At 41.4% G+C, this 23234-nt stretch overlaps 1 protein-coding gene across 3 annotated transcripts in view; it reads right to left on the bottom strand.

The window, feature by feature from the left end:
* Positions 1-23234, bottom strand: part of LOC137182808 (serine/threonine-protein kinase BRSK2) — a 175242-nt gene that overhangs the window by 76335 nt on the left and 75673 nt on the right. The gene's annotated exons all lie outside the window — the stretch shown is intronic.

Raw genomic sequence — 23234 nt, forward strand, 5'->3', positions numbered from 1 at the left:
ACCAATCCATTTTCTGCAAGGGACCACAGAGCAGCACACACATTAGAAAGATGTTTGCATCAGATAGATTACTTACAAACTGAAACAAACACACACCCATACATCAACAAATGTCGACTCTCTATTATTGATTTCCCCTATGGCCCCTGTGCTGCCGCAGAGATTTGGAGATGACAGAAGATGATTTTTAACTTTGTAAACTACAGCGTTTGAGCTCTCTAATGGCTGGCACACAGAATTTACAGAAACACCAAAGTGGAATAATGTGAATGCTTTGATTTCTTGCCACTCTTGTCTTGGCACTCTGGCAGAGATGAAGATGGTGGAATAAAGTTAAGTGTTACTATAATGTCTCTAATACAGACCTGGCGCCCTGCAAACTGACTGGCTGACATGAACCAGACTTATGGCTTCTAACTCGCTCTCCCACTGTCTCCCTCATAGTTTGATTTCTATATGAAACAGCAGTACAGGAGAGTCAATGGCCTTTGAGGAGGCAGTAAAATGAAGGAAAGCATAAACAAGTGTTCTGATGCCACAGAAACATAGAGGTCAGAGAGAAATGAAGAAGGGGGAGTAGCAGCAGGAGATGCAGAAGGAGCAAGAGAGAAAGAAGTAAATAGGAAAGAACATGTGAAAGATGAAGGGAAAAAGTGAAAGAGATTGAGAGTCAGGGATAGCACATTATTCAAATGACAGGCCACAGATAATTAAGCATTAATAGAGAGCATTGTGTGGGAGTGAGGCTCTGGGCTCGGGAGCTGAGGGGCCGCGGGGGCCGAGAGTGGAGACACATGGAGGAGTTAAGGCTAAGAGACAAAAAGAGAGAAGGAGAGAATGAAAGAGAGACAGGAAGGGAGTGAATAGTAAAAAGAAGAAGATAAAAGATGTAGAAAGATTTGGAAAAAAAATGATGAGGCGGCTGAGCAGGAGGGGGAACAACAGACAAACCCATTAGCTCTGTGATGGTAATCATATGTTAATGGGTGCTATAGAGAAGCTCATAAGTCACGATAAACACATTAAAGAGAAAATATCAGCCTGCAAACACATGAAAAGTTAACTGGATTATTTGCCTCACTATCCATCTCCCTCCAATGCCTGTATTTTCGTGAGTAAAGGGCGCATTAGCAAGAGGGAAATGTGCACGGGAACACAGCACATTACTATTTTACAACCACTTTGTGTATAAATTGAAATGAACTCTTACAAGGAGGTTCAGCACAAAATACACAACGACAGAAAACAGAAGCCTTGCTACCACATGCATAAAAAGAACGACTTAAAACAACAATAGAACTACAGTAGATGATCATGGCAAAACACATTTGACTTATCAGCTTCATCCCTGAACAATTACTTCTGTGTACAATAAAATATCTTTAAACAAGCATGTTTCCCCCCTACACTATCACAGATTTTTAATAATTTCTGAGCCATCAATAGCAACTCTAAAATAATAACTCCTAATTGAAATCCTAATGGTTTATACTTGTGAATGATCCCTTCCTGCCTCATGTCCAACACCCTTTTCTAAAAGGAAATACACAAAATCAAAGACCTTCTCACAATACTTTCACTGTGACTTAACTTGTTTCCAGTTTTTTGTGATATCTAATTAACATCCTAATAGCCATGACCCAAAACCAATCAGCCCCTCTTTATGCTCTCTCTAAATGTCCTGATTGCCTGATACTCCCGGCGCCCCTGACACCTGTCTGTGACAATACCCCAGAGGAAACCCTCGCAGGTCTGGGTGAACTGATCCTGCAGTGGTGAGGCTGGAGGAAAGGTGTTTAGGAGATGCCCAAAATACCCAGGGTTTCGTCTGGATCTGGCTGGGCTGAGCAGGTAGGCTGTCTTTGAACATAGCTTCAAACGTGAGGCTTTGATTGAGAACACAAAGGATCAGAGCCTCATGGGGGGAATATAGAGTAGATTACCACTGCAGTAGCAAGTGTAGGTGCATTATTATGTGTGAGAGCATATGGATTACATTTCATTTTAATTTGATCTCTTGTAGTTGCATTGGGCTGTTATTCAAAGTGAAGAGCTACTATTTCACATGCATGCAAGTGTTTGTGTACAGCTGATATCTTTGTGTAAGTTAAGTATAAAGCTGGTGTGTATCTGTATTCAGCACTGTGTTGTGACCGAGTGTCACATTAACAGGTCCCAAGACACACACATGCAGATTGGTATCGTCACACAGTGTTCTTATATACTTTTCATTAACACACATATGGACAAAAGCAAGTTGTGCAGCTGACCTGCAACACCACTGAATCTGCAAGTGCATCGATCCCTCCTCTCCTTCGCTCTACTCCCAAATCAATAGCATCAAAAGCTCTCGCCTTCACAACAATGTCAGAATAATGACACCAGCCAGGGACTTATGGGCTGGAGAGGCCACCATCGACTGACCCCCGGCCTCCGTCCCGGCTCTGCACTCTTTACTTTCCATGCGTTTCTGTGATTAATGATCTAATGTGGAAGGACCGCTGCAGGAGGACACAGAATGAGAACTTTGGTCCACGGCTCAGTGAGCATCAGAAGTGTGCAGCATTTTGCTGTGCTGTGATGGAAGCTGCTGCACGGCTACAGACTCATGGTTTCAATCATCGCTCCGCTGGCTTTGAGAAATCGGGGATGAATACTAAAAGTTTTTGGATAAAAGCTGAGCTGATTGCATCCTCAGGGCTGGCCATTTAGGAGAAGCAAGCTAGTGAACCGAGGGTCAGAAAGAATGAGTCAGAGTAAGTACGAAGAAGGAGAAAGCAACAAAGAGAAAGAAGAAAAGGAGAGAGCCATTGAGTTCCATGACTGTGTAGTAATGCATCATCAATTAAAAGAGTTAATTAACAAAATAACTGTGCAGAGTTGTGAAAATGTTACAAATCAACTACAGAAAACAAAAAACTACAGAACATTCTGGCAATGTGTCTCCTGCTCTGCATCATTGTGCCATGTGCCAGCACCAATTTGGTAATGAGCTTTTTGTCTCACTTCATAAGAGAACGCTTTTCATGATATCATCACAAAGCTGATCCTGTCTCCAAAAAAAATAATCTAATAGATGTCAGGGTGTATTAATTATAACAGCATGTAACTGAACTTTTGGAGAAAGCAACCTTTGCAAAATTAAAATGAAACAACAATGACTTGGGCCTTGGGATTGAAAAACATATTTTTGACTAACTAAATGGTGGGTGGGAGCCAGACAAACAAAGCAAACACACACAAGCTAAGAAACAAAAAAGAGTTTGCCTGATATCAGACAGAACTGTCAACTTGTTACACTCTATTTCCAACAAAATCAGTCAACTTGACTGGGCGGATTCGAAAGTCTGGACCCATACAAAAAAGAGTGGCACTTAGTGGCTCAGAAAAGTCTTGTCATTATTTTATGCTTGAATATTGTCAATAACCCATCCCAGAATAACGTTGAAAGAGATAAATATCACTGGAGCTCATTGGCGTACTACTGTAAATGATTTTGCCGAGGGGCAGTTTGTCTGAGTGAGCATCAGTAGGCTACAAAGGGAGAGCTGTGTACAGCACTTTATTTAAATTCTTTGAGTTGTTATGGGAGTTCCCAATGGGCCCTTTTAGGCATGTTTGTGTTTGTCTTCCTTTGCTTTCCCTTGAAGCTGTTTAGCCTGGCAGGGCAGCCAGGAAACACAGTCCCAGGGAGAGAAACCTTGTCTCCTCCTGTGTTAACTTGTGAGAGCTCTTTTTGTTCCAGCTTCCAAAGCATGCCGATCATTGGTCGATTTATCATTGGGTGGTGCTGAGACATCCAGGGATGAACAGGTAGGAGTGGAGAAGGACTCTGACTGTGAGCCTGATTTCCCCGGCCATCGATCGGAGAGGCTGTGAGTGAACGATGAAGAGCAGGAGAGAGGACAGGAACACCCAGCTTGTTTTTAAACCTAGGAGAGACTCTTTATGATCTCCACCTACTAACTACTAACACATACACGGAGACATACATCCTCACAGCACTGGCATCCATGTGGTTAAAGATCATTACTGGATAGCTTAATTTCCATCTGGAAGCGACTACTAGAAGAAGAGAGCGAAGGATGAAAAAGATGTCTCCACTTGTGCACCTCTCTCACTTTCAAACTTGATCTTTCAGAAGCCCTAAGCCAATGCTGGCAGATGGTAGTAGCTTATGCTGGCTTAGCTTTCTCTCCCTGAGGCGCTGGCTCTGAGAAGCTCGTTGCCCTTAGGCACAGATCTGTGAGCTGCTTTCCACTTCTGCTCTCTAACCCTGAGTACTCTACGTGGGGGCTACAACTCTGCCCTGGGATCAGTGTTGAAAGGAAACACAAAGTGCTACTAGGGCTTATTCCTCCAGCTTCTTCTGGCCATATGGAAAGCCCTTGCTGTAGAGCGTGGGAATCCCCTCTACCAGGGCAAAGGGCAGGCATTGAAGACCCATCATCAGCCACCACGGCTCTGTGCATTATCATTCTCTGTCACTTATTCACACAAATACACAAGCACACACAGGCCAATTTAATAAACAGGAAGGTTAAATAATCAAATTATATTATGCTCTCTTCAGTTTTGTCAGCTCCACATACACTACTACACTAAATACAGATTTCCTGTATTGTCAGACATATTTGTGGATGGGGACTAAAATACGGTATAATATACTGTCTAGCTACATTATGAAGTATTATATTCTTCATAACACTTTGTATTTATTTGACACAGGTCACAGAGCAGGTCGATCAGGTTGTTCATTCATTGAAATATGGGTTTGATTCTTGGCTCCTCTTGTACACATGTCAAATGGGTGAATAAGAGGCAAATTGTGAAGCATTATGGATAAGAGCAGTTCATGGACCATTTGCAGTCCATTTGTATGTACTGATGGTGACAAAGTACAAAGCACACATTGTTAGGACAAATGTATGCCTTTGTATACTGTAGTAGACATGCAGTTATAGAATAGCAACCTATTCTTCCAACAAAATCTCTGCTTTCTGTCAACTATTTTTGCATTTCTTTCACACAGTACAGTCACCCAGCAACTCTGTCTTCAGCCCCTGATAGAAAACTATTAAATGAAAAGAAAATGAATCAGAACCTAAATAAATAAAACATTTGTGTGCATTTTTGCTTTTGGTTTATTCATTTATTTTAGTGTTTGGCCTGACCCCAATAATATAGAACATGCTCATTGAAACAGGTCTTGTTTAAAGGGGACGTATCATGCACATTTCAAGGTCCATATTTTTATTCTGGGGCTCTACTGGAATATCTTAGCATGATTTACAGTTAAAAAACTCCTTACTTATCTTATATTGGCTCTTTATGCAACTCTTCAGTTCAGCCTGTCTGAAACAGGCCATTTTAGATCCTGTTTTTCTAAAGCCCCTCTCCCAAGCATTATATTTTTCCCACCCACATTTTGTAAAGATCCACCCCTCCTCTGCCACTGATTGGCTCTGACACTGATATTTTTACCCTAACCCTAAACGTCTCACTCATGCCTAAACCTAACTAACAAAGACAACAAGTACTAGTCAGTCAGAGGCGGAGTAGGGCAAGTCTTTGCTGAATGTGAATGGGGGAAAAAAGCAAGGCCTCTCCCAAAGAGCCCACTCTGCTCTGATTTGCCAGCTCCTGGAAGCTGCCATGGGGAAGCTTCCGGGCGGCTTTGGAGGCTACATAAACGAAGTAGTAGTAGTAGTAGTAGGATTTGACTTCTTTTTTTTGTTCTTTACTCTAAATGTTTTCTCAAATACCTCTATACATGTTCTAGCCAGAATCTGATCCGAAATATGCAAGTGAACAGCACAAACAGCCCGTGGAACAACCTTAGCAACAAAGACTATGGAACGGACAGCCGCTTGTGGGTATGTGCGAATGATCTGACATATGTTTGATCAGGAAGTAGAGGTAACATTGCAAATGAAGCATTCAGAGCAGGCTGAAGCCTGGGCTTTTGACTTTCTGGGAGCATTTTTTACATAGGTTCACCTCAAGTTTCGGAACTTTTACTATGCTTAACAAAGACATCGGACATAACAGAATAAAAGTAAAAGAAAATCACAAAAACCATGGTATGTCCCCTTTAAAGTCTGTAGATTTGTCACATATTTCTCTGTTTAGGAGTTTCTACCTTCTTTTCCATCCATTTGGTTATCTAGTTACTTCATGTACTGTACTTGTCTTTTCCTCGTTTCTCCGTTTCTTCCAAAGTTTGCCCTCATTCCTCCTCTACCCATCAGTGTTTTCTGACTCATTTATCTCCCCTTCTTTCTATTCATCCTCTCATATATTCACAAAAAAAAGAAAAAGAGAGGGAATACACCAGCAGAAAGCTGTTGAGTCATACTGTGCAGGAGGGAGACAGCATGTCGAAGATCAAACAATGCTCACTCACCACTCAGTGAAAGCACTCTCTCTGTCTGTCTGTCTGTCTCTCTCCCACCGCTTCTTTCCTCCTTCTTCATTCACTGAATCTCTCTCTATCTCCTCCAGTCCTCCACCTCTTCTTTCGCTCTCTTTGCATTTTCAGCCAGCCGTGACGTTAGTCTACCCAGCCTGAATTCCCCTGCAACCCTCTAAACCCTACCAGGCAAAGCAAAAGCAACAGCAGCAGCAATAACATCAGTAACAACAGAGGCCCAAACTAACTAAACAGCTTCAAAAGCAGGAAGAGCAGTTTAGCCCTGGAGTGCTGGAGTGAGGAAGGAGGCAGACTGACGCATGCATACAGAAACTGTTTATTTGGCCTGCATGAAATAAGATATTTGCTCAACAGCTCCCTTATAAGTTAACTCCCTGCACAAAACAGGGATCTCTTGGTAAATACAATAATAATGGTACTTTACTAACAACACAAAGGTATTTTTTCTGTCTCTCTCTTTCCTGGGCACCCTGAATACAGTAGGAGTTAAATGCCCTGCTCAAATGTTGTTGAACCGGAAGGGCCCACTTCTTTTTCATTATTGCTGAATAAAATATTTTTTCTTTTTTTTTGTATATCTATCAGGGACAAAGCACATGAATATACTGTGCATTGCTGTAAATGTGCCGCAGTTAACCAAATGGCTAATTTTCACCAATAATCCCTGGACCAAACGTAGATTTAGAACATTAGCTCTGGTTCAGACATGATCATTTTTTCTCCATCAGAAAGCTCAATCTATGTGTGAAAACAGCTGAAAACCAATTTACTTAGCTTGAATTTGTGACTTGACGTACAGGTCTTAGCTTTCTCAGATACAGATAACAACATTTCTGCATGGAAATTTCATTCTATCCCATATACTAGATTCAAGGGGAAAAAAAAAAGTGTGGTCTCCTTTTACCTTCCACTACCTCTGTACCTGATAAAAGTGTTGTATTTTAACAAAGCTAACTGCTATGGTGTGCCCTAGTAGCCTACTAGTTAAGACGCATGACACATAACCACATCTGTGGCTCGATTCAGGCAGCAGACGTTTGTTGCATCTCTCTCCCCATCTCTCTCTCTCCTCTTGTTTTCTGTCATCTCTCTTCTGTCACTAAAATAAAGGCAAAAAATGTCCAAAAATATATCTTTTTAACATTTAACTGCAAAGAAATGGCAGTATAAAACAAACATCCTATACATCCAGACACATACGGCTTCCAGAGTGACATTGCCCAAAGAGCAGTGTGGTCAGAGCAACAGTGTACTCTCCTCATACTCTTTGAATGTGCATGTTTGTATTTGGCTGTTTGGGTGATGGGAAGAGGGGGTACATGGATGTGGGAAACCAATCCAAGTACACGACAGCTTTTACATAATACAGCCCCAACAAACACAATCAGAGTGAAATGTGGTAAAAGGCAATAAAGTACTGTGGCTTCAAGGCATCTAATCTATTTTTCACATTCAGAAACAAGTATGAGACGATTGAGAGCATCGCCCAAGGGCTGCGACTGAGTGATCCACTTAGTTATCTAACAAACTCTCTGATTGGCAGATCTTAGAAGCCTCCACCCCTCTCTGCATGAGCCTCATCACCATGTAAATATATGCACAAATACGTCCTCAGAAGCTCATCACCTGCATGATAGAAGATGCAAGCTCCACACACTTTTTTTCTGCCAGCAAGGCAAACGAGTCTCATTGCCAGAGGTAAGTAATGCATGATTGCACAGAAGAAAATAGCTCAGAAAGTTCAGACTGTCATATATTTAACTGGGCAAAAAGTTGCTGGATGTTGATGACTTTGTGCTGGAAACATATGGTACACATATCATGTTTGCCAGATATCCACACACTATTTTATCTGCACTGAAGCCATCTCATGTGAGTATGACAGAAATACTGCTACTGCAGATTTCGTAGACTGAGGACCAAGAGTCTACAGCCATGTTGTGAGTCTTCAAGGCTGTATTTAAAGGTAAACTCACTGGGCACTATTTTCCCTTAATTTTAAGTCTAAGTGACTAATGGGGACAAAATCTTTTAAATTGGTCCAGCATTGAGTGAGAGTGCTTTAGCCGGCAGCCGCAAAATGGGCTGCAATGTAATCCTTGGGGGCGATTGCACCTGTCAATGTACGTCCACTAATAGTGCTTGATTTTGCCACTGACGAGCTCAGATTGTTATTATTTGTTGTGTTATTTGTTTTTTTTTTATGGGGGAACATCAAAGTCAGTAGGATTTATCCTCTGGAGATGATGAATGTCTAACAAATTTAATGGTAATCCATACAGTAGTTGTCAAGATATGTCAGTCTGGACCAAAGTGGTGGAAAGACTGACCATCAAACAGACATTGACACCCCTCCAGTCATGCTGCAAGCATGGCTTAAAAAGTCAGGGAGAACTTCTTGGGTAGATATTTTGCCTCCCCATTAAGTTGATGAGAGGCAGTGATATCTCTTCTCTTTTTGAATCTCTCTGCCGAGATGTCGTCGCACATTCAAAATATTCTACTCTGAATTCTGGCTTGAAGTGACTTGAGGTCAGGCCATAGAGGCGAGCGAGAGTGACACTGTCAGAGGAATGTTCTGCCCAAATCCCAAACGGGAACATCAGAACAAACATGAATGAAGACACGGTGGGCAGATATGGAAGAAATGAGAGGAGAGATGGAAAGAACAAATAAAAAAAAAGAAGGCCGCGACAATGAGGCCAGTGACAGGGAGATGGAGAAATACTGATAAGGATAGATAAATAGAGAGATACAGAGAGAGACTTAGTCAAAACACAGAGAGAAAGTGGGGCCTAGGAGGGCGGAGCAGGGAGACTCAGATCTATTTTTAATGCCTCTGACTGGGGATCAGCAAAAGGAATGTATAATTACAGCCTCATGAATAATGCAAGCAGGCTTCTTTTAATTAGCCACACCAGGCCCACTGCAGCAACCGAAGTAGACGGGACAAACACGTGCGCATGTACATACACACATACTCATCTACAGTATATACATACTTGTACACACAAACAGATAGGATGTCCACAGGAAATGATGTTACTGGTGTGTGACATTTTTGAAACATATGTGTGTGCATGCTAAACATGTACTCACACATTCCTCAAGGGAGACAGGAGTCAAATGAAGAGGCGAAATGATGAGCTAAGGATTGGTGCCTTGGTGATGACTCTCTGATAGGCTTCATAGTGAGCGGAGCCCCTAGACACTATTCAAAGAGCTTCACACTGTCTGCTTGTCATGTGTTAGATAACCCCCAATATAAAAGTATGAATTATTAAACATCTGACTGGATAATATTACAAAACTTCGCTGTAACCGTAAAAAGACATGCTGGAAGTGGCTGTGCACTCTTCTGTGTTTGTCACACACACATGCACGCGTGCATGCATACACGTAAACATGAAAAACACGCAATTTCTGGCATATGAGCCATGCAGAGGGGCCAATTGTGTGGGCTGGAAAAGAGTAGGAAGAGCAAATCTGACTCTAAGAAGCCATTAATCAAACCTTCCTCATCTATAATTCAGCTTGAGTTTTTTCATTAATTAACTGTGTTTGAGTTGTCTATGCAACATCTTCATTATCAAACACGGATCAAACCGGAACAGACTTCTGTGAGTTCTCATCAACCTGTCTTAATAACCAGCTTTCGTCCGAGTGGAGATTGAAATGGATGGTCGAAGCTCAACCAGGAAAAACTCAACTAAACTCTCCCTGCACATCAAGAGAAGGCAGGAAGATGGATCCAAGTTGGAACGACACATCAAGACGGAGGCAGGATGTTATTTGGTTGTTATCTGGCAACTCTTCGCCCATCTTCAGAGCCTTAATTTGTAAGCTAATTTGTGGCTGGCAAAGACAGGCTTGAGTATGGGAGAGGATATTGGATGTAATTCGATGTCTCACTCCATCTTCGTTTGTTGATTGGACTTTAATTGGCAATGAGGGTGCTGCGTTCCCACTTTGGGGCGGGCAGGGGAGATGACGGCCTGAGCACATGAACTGAAAATGAGTCCTGCTATGACTTTTTTGACAGAGAAAGCAAGCAAGTACCCACACAGCGGTACAAACTTCAATTCAAGCAGCAGAAGAAAAATAAAATAGACAACAGACAAATTGAGACATCTTTCTTTTATTCTCTAGCTTATGCTTCTATAAAAAAAATAAGACCTTAAACTAAAATTGGCTTTATACAACAGTCTGACATTCAATCCTTTCATAAATAAGCAAAAAAATAGAGCAAATAACAGCAGGAAGGATTGTCTAAGGTGAGCACAAACCCTGCTATTATGGTCAATATGCACAAGGTTGTTCCTATATCTACCTACAGCGTCTGGATTTAGAACAATCTTCTATAGGGGGAGAGTGCGTATGTGTCCGGGGTAGGGGGCCGCCTCCCAGTGTGTGACATTGATACATAAACACATTCTTCCTGATCAAAAGTCAAAGAGTTCAAAAATGCTGGCAAGTGGTTTCCTCTCCTGCCTTTCCTACCTCCTTCCTATGTCTTTGTACCACCTTTATTCTTCACTAGCGTAGAACAAACGCTGCACAGTAGAAAGGTCAACGTGTCAAAGCTTCACCATTAGTGTGCGGTCTGATCAGAAACACCTCAAGGCATGGAAACAATGAAGACAGCATGTGTGCATTTGTGTGTAAGAGAGGGCTGCCTTGCAGTACAACACAGAGGATTTTCACCATACCCTACAAGAATGCACAATAAATCTGTCAACAGAACATCGATGTAATGTACTAGCAGCCAGATCTGCATGAGAGTGAACTATCATCACATGTAGTATAACACTATATGCAACACTATATATAGTATACACTATAGTATAACATTATATGGAGCTTCTGTCCAGCTCCTGACCATCATTCTGTTCATTCTCTTGGGCGATAAAACTGACATGAACTGAGTTGATACATTTTTCCACTTTTCAACTAATTGAAAAACACACTAATTAGATTGAAATCATTTTGATTTCCTCCACATTTTAGCGGTAGAAAATGCTTGTGCACTTGGCCAGTAGATATAAAATCATTAGTGGATTTCTGAACTAATATGACCAATTTATCATTTGTAAAGACACTAAAGGGTATTTCTGATTGATGCCCTGCACTGAACTGAGTGAGTGAATCCTCTGGTAACGTACCAGTGTGCCTTCATACCTTCAGTAAAACTGAGGTACAGTATATACTGTACAATTTTGCAGAAGCTCTTGTGTATGTATCTACACATTTACAAGCATTTTTTTTAAACCAATTTTCAGAATCACCACCAGTGCAAATGCTGAGATGAGTGAACATGACTCATTTTATTTGGAACATTTTCCTGTTTTCTCTATTTTTACATCTATGCATAATCCATGTTTAACGCACATTCTGCAGAGCGTGATAACACATAGTCATACAGGATCATTTGCATATTATCTTAAAGGGACATTATTTTTTGCTGAGAGTGAGTTCTCCAGGTTTTAATAAAAATACAAGTAGATTTTCTACCCAGATACTCTCTCTTTTTTTTTTGCCTTTATTCGACAGTTGACAGTGGAGAAGCAGACAGGAAACAAGGGGGAGAGAGTACGACATGCAACAAAGGTCCCCAGGCAGATTCAAACCAGTGATGTTGCGGTAATCTTTCTTTGCTATTTTACCTGCCATTCCATCATCTAGAGTACTATACCATTGCTTCTTCAAGTCAAGCATGGATTCACTTCAGAGCTCCAACTAAAACCACTCTCTATACTGTATACCTCCACTAGCCAGCCTTGCTTGTACATAGCATAATAATCTAATGTACCAGGCTGTGGGACATGTCAGGGGGGAGGGGCTGCAGAGGAAGGCGGTAAGGAGGCGGAGACAGTGTTGAAGAAGACAGTGTGGGAGAATGAAATAAGTGGCGAGTCGAGAGAGGTGTTGTAGTGGGAGGATCGTTGGTAATCAGCCCAGCAGCCATTGGTGGAGCTGTTGACATCTCTCTCGAGGAGTAGAATCATTTGCGTGATTCCTCTTGCTAAATCACTGCATCAGCGGCAGCTAGCTCATTATGCAACCCATGACAGCATCTCCATGAGGCAACGAGAAAATTTCTATTAGCCACCGAAAGCCAGATCTCTATGTCTCTCTCTTTTTTCCCCCTCTAACTCGAGTCCCTCTATCATTTTCACTTCGTCCCCTATTCCCTCTCCTCAGTCAATCAGTCACTCTTCCTTCCCTCTCAGTCTCCGTTTGTTTTTGTTGTGGCCTGATACGTCTCTTTCTTTTCTGCAACCCCCCACCCCCATTTTTCCCATGAGACATAAGGAGGGATGGCTCTGCTGTTGCATCATGCGTTCCTACCATAACAACAGCGGTTTGTGTGTATGTTTGTGTGTCTGTGCATATATAAGTGAGAGCTTGTAAGAAAATAGCCAGTTCCAAAAGACAAAAAGAGAAAGTCTTCTTGTCTAAGGAAAAGAAAGCTGGGTTTTGACCCTGCCTGAATACCCCTCATCTTTTCTGTAGTTATCAGTGATTCTGTGTATTCATAGGTGTGTGTGTGTGTGTGTGTGTGTGTGTGTGTGTGCATGAGCAGTGCACACATGTGTTCCACTGAGTAACATCGCACTGCTGAATGGAAATGAAAGCGGTTCTGGAGAAAAGCCAAGGCCCAGATTGCCTGCTTTCTCAGAGACGGGGCTCACGTCACAGGGCTTGGAACATTGCCTCGCACAAAAAGGGCAGATGCACACAAACTGGACACACACACACACACACACACACACACACACACACACACAGGGAAGTACTAGACAAAAAATATGCAGAGCACCAAGGACACTTCACCAGGAGTCCATTTCACCTGGCCTTTTAACTGAACAAAGACGGATCTGAGAGTGAGATGTATAACAAAGCCAAGGGAAGACTCTGCCTGAATGGCAAAAGCAAAAAAAACACAGATAAGAGAGGAGGACAGGGAGTCTAAAAAGTGTGTTGTCTGAAGAAAGAACAGTGAATTTTAATAGAAGAGTAAATTGAAAAGACAGGGAGGGAGAGACAGATAAAGAAGAGAGAGTGAGAGAGAGACAGCAAAGTGCCAGGTCTATGTATTCCACCACCAGGGAAACTGAGAGCAGAGAGACATCTGTTAAACACGACTTCATGGGGCTTTTACTCTGATGTCTGCCTGTCACCACATACAGGACTGCAGGAGTAGATACATGCAGAGAGCCTGAGTACGCACACAACACATAAACGCACACACTCACACCTTTCAGCATGCACCGTCTTTTCCTTACCCTCTCTCCATTTCACTCTCTCCTCCATGAGAATACACAGTATCAAGTAGCAGGACTATGAGGTTTCCTTCAAACTCCTTTTTACAAGTTTTTCAAATGTAATCCTTTTTTCTGTAATTATGAGTTTTTAATAACTGCTTTATGCTGTATACATCTTTGTTAGATGATCAAATAACACTATTAAGCTAATTGTTTGTCATTTATCAAGCAAAGATGCTGGTTTGCTGGTTCCACCTTCATCTTAACAGTACTGTAAATAGAATATCTTTGGGTTCTGGACCATTACTAAGTTGATAATGGAAGTAATTGTTAGTTGCAGCCATAATCATTAGCATGCAGTGTGGCAGCAGACGTAGGATTTCACCCAGTGTTAAGCACTCCATGATATTACATAAAGGCGTATATACTGTATGTATAAAGCAGAGCAGGGCAGCTCACCCCTAACATTAACCCATTAATTATATTAGTATGGATGTATAATCACAGAGCAGATTAAAATTAGAAAGCACCAAGGGAGGACAGCTTTAACAAATGAAAATAAAAATGGGCCTTTTGTTGAACTATAGCATTGATCAGTAAACTCTGTATTGTCTTCATTAGCCGCTTTGCTTTTTTAAAATGTCACCTGCCGTTACATGACACCAGAATACAGCCTCTAGCTGACTACAGCAGCAGTGAACTTTTAGAGACCTCTGGCGTTGTTATGTTCATCTTGCTAGCCATCAGCGGGGAAAATACTGCAGTCATTAAAATGATAATGATACAGTCAGGGCGGCTGACGACATATTGATCAGGCACAACACCTCCCCCATACGTGACACTTCACACAGACACACAGCCATCTGATGAGTAAGACTGTGTGTGTGTGTGTGTGTGTCAATAATACAAGAGCTCTTTACTGCTGGACATAAGGATGCAAGAACACTCTAAGCACATTCAATTTATACTGATAAGTGATCAAATGTCACACACAGACAGTTTTAATGCCCAATGTCAGTGCAGAGAGTCCTGAAACATTAGTCATCTTTGCAGGGTTGATGATGGCTTTTATATATCATGTTAATGTTCATGAAGCTGTCATAGGAACCTTGCAGACATGGGAGGTATCCCTGACATGCTTATTACATGTTGTACATCACTGTGTGTCCTGGCATAACAGCTATGAATGAGTTTGTCACAAGGGCATGATGCATGTTGCACTTCTGTGATGGATGTGTGTATGGCAGTTTGGATATGCTACATCACTTGACAATCAAAGACAGAAACACGGATCTGACTGAAGACCCTTCAAACACCTGTTCACTTATCCGTCAAAGGCAAGAGCCACCCTTCCTCAGGTTTGCGTTCATGAAGGAGAAACTCAAGTTCCTGTAAACTAATTCCTGTATTCCTGTGCTCGTCCTTTACAGGCCCATCTCATTTTGAAGAGCTGCACTCTCCATGCATGTCTTAGCAGCAACTGCCAATCAAGATGTCAGGAGGGCTGATGGACAATCCCTTCAGCCACTAATGACAGATGGAGAGGTTGAGGGGGGCGGGTTGAGTTCATGTCAAGGGCTCCGCTAGTGGCTGGCTGGGTCAGCGGGGGGTTGCTATGGCGTTGCTATGGAGACAAGACGGAGGTAGAAGTGGTTTATGATGGACGCTGATGGGTGGTCCACACCCGAGGTTAAAGAAAAAAGGAGAGAGATGTGTGTGCACTTGTGTTTTCTTAAGTGTGCTCTGAACAATTTGCATACATGCTAGGATCATGCGCCCACATTATGTCTGTCCTCCATGGTGTGAGTGTGTGAGTGTGTGTGTGCACACTCATACATGTGTGCCCCTGGCCTCTGCACCGCTGCAGTAATCAGAAATAGACACAGCAGTCAGAGCTTAACATTCAGATGCTGTATGTGGAGAGTTCAGGTCAAACACTCTCACGGCACAAGACACACACATGAGACACACACAAGACACACTCCGCCCGGAGCTGATGACGCAAATAGCCTTATAACTCTGGCTTGGTGCAATGCTCAAGTACAGATAGGGAGGGAAGAAAAGAGTGATGGGCAACAGAAAGAGAAGAGGAAAGAGAGTGGAGACTACAGTCTGAGGAGTTGAAGCTGCTTCTCTAAGTGGAACACAAACTGTCCCACAAGCAGATACATACACACACGGCAGCGCAGTCCATCAGGGAAAGTGAGATTACCACTAATCTACATGAGCATCAACTGTAAACCTACAAAGTGATGTCTCTCCTAGTTTTAGGCCAGATGTAGTCAAAGAATCAGAAAGAGCAGGAAAATAAAAAGATGGGAGAAGAAAATAAGCATGTGGAGGGTCTTGGGCACCAGTACCAGCTCCAGCCAGTTGGGGGCTCCCTTCCACCTGCACTTTTACCTCATCCCCCATCCACTCTATTTTCACTCTCTTTCATTCACACTCTGCTCCTGATTCTTCTTATATCTCTGCCAAAACAATCCTTTATGTTTGCCTTGTAACTGTTTGTATTTGATGCCTGTCAACTATTACTCTCTTTCAGTGTTTTTTTTCTCTGCCCTTCTTTCCTGTTGCTGTCAATCTCACCCCCCATTCTGTGAGGTTGAACTGAATACCCCCCCTCCCCCTCCCAAGCATGCAGGAGACCCTACAGTGGCCGCAAAACCCATGAAAAACTTTAAAGCCCTCTCTAAAGCCAGTGTTTTTGGTTTGTCCATTCTGGGTTACTGTAGAAACATGGCGGTCTCCATGGAAGAGGACCCGCTCCCTATATAGTTATAAAAGGTTCATTCTAAGATAACAAAAACACAACAATTCTTATTTTCAGGCGATTATACACTAAATAAAACAGACTTATGAATATTGTGTTCCATTTCTGCCAAGTCAGTTCCGCTAGATGCCACTAAATTCTACATACTGTACCTTTAACACTAGAACCACCACAGGGTAAAATTCACCCAAGGCGGTTTTTCAATTGTACGTTACTATGTTTTAATAAAATATTCATGTCCTCCAGTCTTTGACTTTTCCTAAAATAATGTTGTGAAGCACCCCCTACTGTTAAAAATAGTGAAGATGAATCCAGATTAAAAACATTCTACCTACAACCACCACCAGGTAAAATGTACCTGTATATGAAATGCATTTGTTTCCGCACGATTTCTGTTTAAACATTTTAAGTTGCTAGGCAGCAACATTCAAGTGCATGATCTGACAACTACTTCAAGTCGTCATTAAATTATAAAAAGAGCAGTGGAGAATGACCTGCAATAAAGCCTTTGCCAAGTTCCTGAAGTTCAGGAAAGCTGTTTGTTGAAAATGCACAGTCAAGGTGCTGAATGTCTGTTCAAAGTGTGTTTGAGGGATACGTATGTGTGTAAGATGTATTCAAATGAAAGATGTGTTCAAAATATGTTCACAAATGTTCACTGTGTGTAAAACTTATTTTTAGTTAATTGATTATTCATTCATTTTTGTTTTGCCATGTTACTGTTTATTGTTTATAGGCTGTTAAGCCTAATTTGCCCGTTGCCTTACTCTGTTTTCATGAATGGAACATCAAAGGAAAAATACATATTTGCGTTACTATGTTGTAAATTTAAAAAAAAAAGATTTTAATATTTACCTCAAATTTCTTGGTGATGTTCTCTTACTCACACATTGTTGAAATATCTAAATTAACAATTGATTAGGTGAAATTATGTGCTTGACTTTGTAATGTAAATTTTGTTGCAAAATTAAATCACTCATAAGTGCGGTGGTTGTTTATTGTTATTATTATGCCTCATTATTGTCTATTTGGGGTATTTAGGCTATTTTGGTCATTTAAATAACATGGGTTATCTCCTTATGTGATGAATGTCTTTGTATAATAATATCACACCACCAAAATATGCAAATATTTCCTTCTAATGCCCTTTTTCAGTGTCATTTATACTGACGGCTATGCAAAGCGATTAGTGTTCTTAAAGATACTTACATTATAAAGCAAGAGGACCAAATCACAGGTGATAATTAAACAAACTAATTTCAAGGCTTTCCTTTGTGAAGACAATGCCTTAATAAAATGACAGAATACATTTTTTAGTATTAGAAATGCGGTAGCCAGGTGCACGGGTAAATTTTACCCGTTGGTGGTTTTAGGTATATAGCGAATCCTGGCGGTTTCTTTTTGCAGGCAGTGCAATCCTGTCCAGCCACTGTGATTTTACTGCAGAGACACGCAGAAAAGAGGAATGGCCAACAGGACTAGACAGTCACAGAGAAAAGGGATAAGAGACTAGAGATGTAGAAATAAGCAAAAAGAGAGTTTGATGAAAAAATGAGATGAAAAGATTTTTTTCTGGATGAGGAGCATAAACAATGTGCTGAAAAATAATAAATATGGACATCAAATATACAACACACACATGCTTCAGAAACCAACTGATCTAGAGTCACAGGGATGCTGACACTCATGTTGCTAGGAGAGGAGAGAGGTAGGAGGAGGGGGATGAGGATGGGGGGGGGGTGAAATGAAGGGTTGATGGAGAGACAGTTGGACAGAGAGAGCAAGGGAGATGGAGGTGAGGAGGGATGTGGTACACGGATGGTGCCCCTGTCGATTAGAGGACGGCGGCATAGTGGGAACATCGCCACCTCCCCCCTTCTGTAATGTCAGTGATTTCACATACCATCACCTCACTGCAGAGCCCCGCTCCACTCCATCACACACACACACACACACACACACACACACACACACACATATAGCCTTAGCCAGTGAAGAGGAACAAAGGAGAAACAGGGAGAGAAGAATGACAGAGAAGAGGAGAGCAGGGAAACAAACGTGATTGGAGCAGCAGATTAAGATGGGAATGACAATAATGTATATAGAGAAGGAATGAGATGGAATAAAAAAAGAAGGTGATGAGAGAAAGAGAGATACATAGACTGGGATGGAGAAAAAGTGGTATAGAAACACCTACTTTAGCAGTATTGATACTTTCCCCCATCATAGCTCTGTCTATCAATAGATGCTCTAAGTGCCATGGTAACCATACTCAGTGCCCTGTAGGAAGCCCACTGACAAATTGGTGAACAGCACCTCACCATTACAGAAGGTTCGCCAATACTTGAAAAACTTCTGTATTCAACAGTCAGTTTAGGAAATTTTATGGCGCCCAATTTCCTTTTCCTACTTTAAATAATAAAGTATTACCTAATTAGAGTGAAAGATATGGTGAAAGTTTCCATAAGTAATTATTAATGCCATGAGTCATTATTTCAGACCAGCCCTGTGAGCTAGAGTAAGCTGTGTAACACAAGGTAAACCCGTGGGTATGAACATCAATCTAAGATGCTTCTTTTGCACTGAAAAACAACATTTAAACTTCTCATTCAAACCTTTCTTTTCCTCTTTCCAAGAGTTGTAAGATGTCTTATCTTCTCTGATTTCCATAGTTAGCTATTTAGCTGTAAAGGTGCAACTCAGCAGAAATATGACCTGATAATTGTATCCTGTCCTTCTCAGTTATTGCAAGTTTGAAATACATGATGGTTCTCTAACATGCCTGCTACAGGTTTCTCACCCTTGTCCGTGGACAGAAAAACATACGTAAGTCACCTTAACTCCATAATCCAAAGAGTGGAATATATTTATTATGCTGCTGCTGAATTTCAAACGTGTACTCGTGACAACACAGTACTTGGCTGGGTTTCAGAAAAACAAGCCTGAAGTGAGTGAGTTTTGGCTACATTTCAACAGAATGTAAGTACTTCTCAAGGTTTGATGTGTTGTTCAGCATGTGTTAGGACATGAAGGAGGTCATTTATTAACAGGTGTCTTACCTGGTAGACAAGAGTAAGAAGGACATGAAGTATTGTGGTTGCATCCAGCCAGGAGGCAGAAAGGAGAGATAAGAGAGAGAAAGAGAATCAATGTTAGGATAAACTGAACAGAATAGTTAGTAGTCACACATTTCTTTATCCTGAAATTTATGGACAAGCAGATCTCATCAAATCATGAAGGACAACAACATGATTAAGAAGGCATACATGTCAGGCGCCAAATGTGAGTAAACTGGGTTTAGGTGGATTTACACTGTATTACATCCCTGCCAATCACAGGACTTGGAGCCCTCATCCTCTCTCAATGTGTTCTCCTCTCTCTCCCCGATCCCAGCTCTGACAGTCCCTCATCCCCTACAAAGCATCTCTCCTCTAAACACACATATACCAACACGCACACACACACACACTCCAACTGACTTCCAAAATAAAACCCGGCTGTTTACCAAGCCAGAGAATCCCGAACAGAATCACATTTTGCCTTTCAAAGGGTGTTTGAAGTTCCTGCACAGATGTTGCTGTCTTCTTTTTTTAATTTTTATTTCATGTAAGAGATTTTCCCCTTGCTCTTTCCCCCCACCTCGCTCAGCACAGTGTGACACTCTTTCACTTTCCCTCAACCTTCCCCCCCATCCCTCCATCTCTGTCCCCATGATCACAGGGAGAAAGTTTTATCCAGCAGAGAAGCATCTTTTGAAAAGTTGCTGGGTTAGTCTCAGTAAAGGGGAGAGGAAAGGGAATCAGACGCTGAACCTGAGAGGCAGATGTTTAGTTAGCATGCTAACCTCTGTACAGTATGTGTGTGAGCACACACAAACACACACGACCAGAATAGATTAACACTCGCCATGGCATCAAACCAAGCGTTTCACAGAATTATGACAGCTGGAAAATAAATACATCTCCGTGAGTTTTGCAACTTCCTCATCATTACGATGAGTTTCTTGAATGAGGGCTATATCAGCCTTTATTATGGCATATGATATTATGGCACCCTGATATATTCCATTACATGATTTCAAACAACCCCATAATATTCTACTGAGGTATTACTTACTCTAAAGCCACAACAATAAAATATCCTATTGTCATAATTGTGCTCCTCTGATATTAGGTGTATTTGGATATATAGGATCACAAATAATATGTAAAATAAGATAATATATCTCATAACATCTGTATGACACACTTAGGGTTTCACACAAAACCAACAAACAAAAACCAACAAACAATCTGCAACAGCAGCCCACTACTATACTACTCTCCAACATCATACCTTCCATAGCATACATAGTTCCCTTAGCTGCACCTTCTTGGCCCTCCAACTCCTTATATCATATTCTCTGCTATTTCTATATATCACTTTTATCATTTGCAATACACTGTAAGTCCATGATTATAGCTTGACTGAACCACAATGTCACTTGCCACAGTAATTCACAGAATTATTGTAAAAGTGTTTGAATTTGCAAGCCTACTCAGTATCAGCTATGTGAGAAACAGGAAGCAAAGGGAAAAAAAGGAAAACATGTATATATCTTACTAGATATTCTGACCTCGGGTCATATAGGTCTAAGGATGATATATTCCAGAATTATTCAAAGATACGCATGGTCTTGCACATACTCACTTCACTTTCTATTTAACTCAGTCTGAGATGGATCATGCAGAGGTAACAGGGGGTCTCTTTCCTTTTACTTGCCCAAAACAGAGAATCTAATACTTAAAAATGCCTTCATGGTACCTGGGCCCTCTTTGTATGCATCCTGAGCAATGTTGCTTAAAGGATAAGTCTGGTTTATTACAACTTGGATCTTATTTTTGCAGTTTGGACGTAATTTATTGGGGTTTCTATTAAAAAAATGTATCATCATCTGACTGCTTGTGATTTTTTCTACATCAGACTTTATTTTGGTAATGCCACATCACCCTCTCAGATTTCAGAAATTTACTTAGTGGGTACAAAGACCCAAGGTTTTAAGGGTTTAAGCAAGTAATCTATTCAACACTTCTCAAAACCAGGATAACAAAGTGCTTCACAGTTACTGTAAAAGCATTTCAATTAAACATCCAAATCAAAGACAAGTAACAGAAGAATAATAACATATTGACACATCAATAAAATGCTTCTGAGAATAAGGTCTCGACACCCAGAGGGAAACTGTTCCATAATTGAGGAGCCAGAGCAGCAAAAGCTTGGTCACCATGAGTCTTGAACTTAGAACCAGGTACAACTTGTAGCCATTGTTCTGATGTCCTGAGAGGCCTAGTGGACTAATACTAATAACATATATAGATTGTGTAACACGTTAAAAAGTATGTTTTTTTTAATTCAATCCTAAATTTGTCAGAAAGCCATTGTAACTGAGCCAGCACAGAGTTTACATGGAAACACTGTTGAGTTTTAATATAGTCAGTACTTGTAAAACAGACTTAAAAACTAGTTGTAATCATACTACAGCTTTTGTAATAAATTAGAATTACCCTTTAAGGTGGAGGCCATCCATGTCAAATGATGTACATTTCCCTTTCCTATAAAACCTACTTCATGGGCAGGTTTGGCTGTAGAAGTCAGACTGCAGGGCAGCGAGAGCGATTGTGTCAGAAGGTTTACGACCTGAACAACCATCGGCCTCTTGAGCTGTCACGCTCAGGACCGTAGGACAACGTCGGCCCACTCATAGGTTAACAGTGTAGTGTCACACCGTTAAATTCAATTGGTTTTTTACAACCTCTCCTATCTGTCCCCAAGGGCAGGCTGGAGAAGGGCTGCGAGAGATATCAGGAGAAACAGAAGGGAGATGAGTGAGAGATGCAGCATGAAGTGAAGAAAAGTGGAGAGCAAGAGAAATGTGGAAAGAAGATGATTACCAAAAGGATGAGTGGAAGAAGCAGAGGAGGAAAAAGAGAGGCAGAAAATAAAAAAAACCTTCCCAGCAGAGAAAAAAGAGAATCATTCATCCTCGACAAGAACGATGTGTGTTATGATTCTGACAGAGTAAAATGAGGCCAGCTTTGATTATGCCTCTCTCCTCTATTAAAATGGAGCTCTGCATCACACACATAATATTCTGTGGAGCAATGCAGGAACGTGGGCCGCTGTACAGCGCGGAGAAGAACAAAGGCTGTTGTTGAAAGCTTCCTACAGGAGCTAATTGCAATATTAGTGGTCCTGGCCAGGGGAAAAAGAGGAGAACAACACCACTACTAATTAAAAGAAGAGAGACATTCTCTGATTGAACAGCAGGAGAGGGAAAGAAGAAGAAAGATAGAATAGAAGTGAAGAAAACAAAGAGGCAGACACTGAGGGTGGAAGGAATGGCCTGAAAAGACACACAGAGAGACACAGTGGAGCAGTGGGTGGAATGTTAACACTGTCTCTGTACTGTATTTGAATGTGTGAGCTTGCAGCAAGCATGCAATACATGCAGGCTGGTATGTGTGTGTGTGTGTGTGTGTGTTCGTGTTAGAGTATAATCTAAATGAGTCTTGTATCTTTAGAGATTAATCCAACCCTGGCTTCAGACGTCACACTCTAATCCACCCGGGTAAAACAAGCAGCGCTCTGCAACTGGTTTCTGACTGACACTGACCACTAACTGAGGATCTGATGATACAGTTTATACAGTCAGGTCAGGTTATGGGACAAAAGCCATAAGCAATCATTTACAGTGACGTAAAACACTGTGGTTTCTTGCTTTTAT

This window comes from Thunnus thynnus, chromosome 5 (genome assembly GCF_963924715.1).
Source record: "Thunnus thynnus chromosome 5, fThuThy2.1, whole genome shotgun sequence".
In the NCBI taxonomy this organism is placed as follows: Eukaryota; Metazoa; Chordata; class Actinopteri; order Scombriformes; family Scombridae; genus Thunnus; species Thunnus thynnus.